The 2,189-nt window shown below is 43.8% G+C and overlaps 1 long non-coding RNA gene across 1 annotated transcript; it reads right to left on the bottom strand.

Moving 5' to 3' along the window:
- Positions 1-819: 819 nt before the first annotated feature.
- LOC144169272 (uncharacterized) lies at positions 820-1,909 on the bottom strand. Its single transcript, XR_013322408.1, has 3 exons — positions 1,709-1,909; positions 1,051-1,082; positions 820-917 (listed from the first exon to the last, which is right to left on the bottom strand). It is a non-coding gene; the product is annotated as an uncharacterized LOC144169272 (long non-coding RNA).
- Between the last annotated feature and the right edge of the window lie 280 nt (positions 1,910-2,189).

Below are 2,189 nucleotides of genomic sequence, written 5' to 3'. Positions count from 1 at the left end.
TCCTGACTGGGGTAAATTTAACAATGCCAACTGTTCAGCTACAAGGTTAGGATAGGTGAGGTATAAAAGAAATTTCATTGCAACACAGCTTTTTAAGGCAATCCGCTTGCCATTGCTTATTTAGAGGGCACCTTTTAAGTGCCCGCTTCGCTTCTGTGGTTTCACGTCGCTGTCGGCTTCGGTGTAACCGAATAAAGAGGGCACCATAGATAAATGAGATAGAGCAAACAGGAAGGTGGAGGTTCACAGCACTGTCAGCTTCGGTGTAACCGAATGAAGAAGAGGGCACCAGAGATAAAACAGGAAGGTGGAGGAGGAAAGTATGGTGAAAGTGTGAGGGGGAGGGCAGTAAGCAGAGGCCGCGCGAGACATGCTCGGCGGCAGTGAGGCACTGTGATAAAATACCAGAGTTGCGCCCACTGTCGTGTGTTCACTGATGACGCGGTCACTTCTGAGACACAGCAACTACGCGCCGTCACCGAGAAGACTGCAGTTTGCACTGCGCTCCGATTTTGCATTTGGGGTGTCGTAATCTTGAGCAACCTTTTTTTTCCCTTTCTTTCTTTACTCTTTTTTTCCTTTTGAGAATTATTTCTAGCTCAGTGTTCAGAGAGGTTCACAGTATACTAGTTACGTATTATCATGTTTGCGATTTCTTCTAGTGCAGCCAGTGGTGAGCAAATTCAGTGTCAGATATTCTGCTACCAATCATATCAAAATCACTCTGTACAAACTGCAACGGAGGACAAAACACGCATGCACTGCCGACAGAGCTCAGAACATTTATTTTGCATTCCAACATCTTAAATGCTACTTTATCTTTATACGCACAGTGGGCAATGGTATCATCATGCTGGACTCCAATGTGCCAGTGTATTTGTCCAACAATGCTCAAACCATAGAAGAAACCATTGTTTCTGAAATAAACCAAACAGAACAAGCTATTCTTAGTTGAGCGCCAGTTTTCTTGTGTGAGCCATGAATCTGGCGGAAAAGCCAGCTTGTTCTATTTCACACATCTGGAGAAAGTAGAAATGTGTGGAAGCTTACCTCAGGTGCCACACACACGTAATTGAACATAGCTTGCAGCATATGGAAAAAACAGTAAAAACATGTCTGTTACTGGTGACTGGTCACAGAAAAGAACGAATAAATGCCGGACTTTTTTGAAAGACAACTCTAGCAGCAAGCCACACGGTCCGGAGAAGCAGCGCGGCACAGGACAGTGAGCGTGCTCACCCACGGAAAGACAGCATAACTACATAAAAATACCTTGTATGCATTAAAATTTTTTGCCAATCCATTATGGTGACACTTTTTTTTTTACAAGCGCATTCTCATTGCACCATAATTTGCAACAGCGAATTTTGTGTTTTGTGGATGAATACCATGCTACTTTGGCTTTGTTTTTAAGCTTAATGAGTACCCAAAATCGCAATAATTGTAAGGCCTCTCAATTTAGCGAAATGTCGATGCTCGTCTGATAACATTGATGTAAACAAACTTCCAAGATGGCGGCGCCCATGTCTTTTTACGGCAAGTGAGTTATCGAACTCAAATAGCGCTGAATAATTATTTACGGTCTATATTACAAGGTTTTCGAGCTTAAGTGACGCACCCGAAGCCCAAATAGCTTCGAAGCCTAGCGATTCTCTACTGTTAAGCTGTGTATAGTACAAATACCAGTGGAATCGGCCGACCTGCTTACCGGCGTTGTTGCACGTCCCGTGGCTGTAACTTGGTTGCTTCATTGCTTGCGGCTGCGCCGTTGTTTTTATAGTACTCCTTTGATGTTCAGGCATGATTTGCCGTGAATGAAACCTGCCTGATTGCATCGATATCGTTGAAAACCGCGAAGAATGACCGTTACGATTTGCCGATCTTCGCTTCGAGAACTTGTGACGATGCGATGACGATTGGATGTCTTGCGAGTGAGAGAGTGCGAATCAGTCAGTGATCGAACATTCTTTTGAAGCTATTTAAATGTGATGAAATATGATTTTTATGAGGTTGAAATTTACGGGTAAATTTGTCCGCGGTAAGGCGAGGGCGACGCTCACAAATGTTGCACACATCGGTGGCGCAGCTGCGGTTATTGCGGACGTTCAATGGGAATACGTAGCGAAAATTACAAGTTGATTAAACACTGAAAGCGTGCATAATAACCGAACATAATAGACAGGATGAGA

Source organism: Haemaphysalis longicornis, unplaced genomic scaffold, assembly GCF_048455015.1.
Source record: "Haemaphysalis longicornis isolate Haplotype H1 unplaced genomic scaffold, Haemaphysalis longicornis Haplotype H1 scaffold_1, whole genome shotgun sequence".
Classification (NCBI taxonomy): domain Eukaryota; kingdom Metazoa; phylum Arthropoda; class Arachnida; order Ixodida; family Ixodidae; genus Haemaphysalis; species Haemaphysalis longicornis.
The sequence above is the reverse complement of the archived record's forward strand: the minus strand, read 5'-3'. Positions and strand labels throughout refer to the sequence as shown.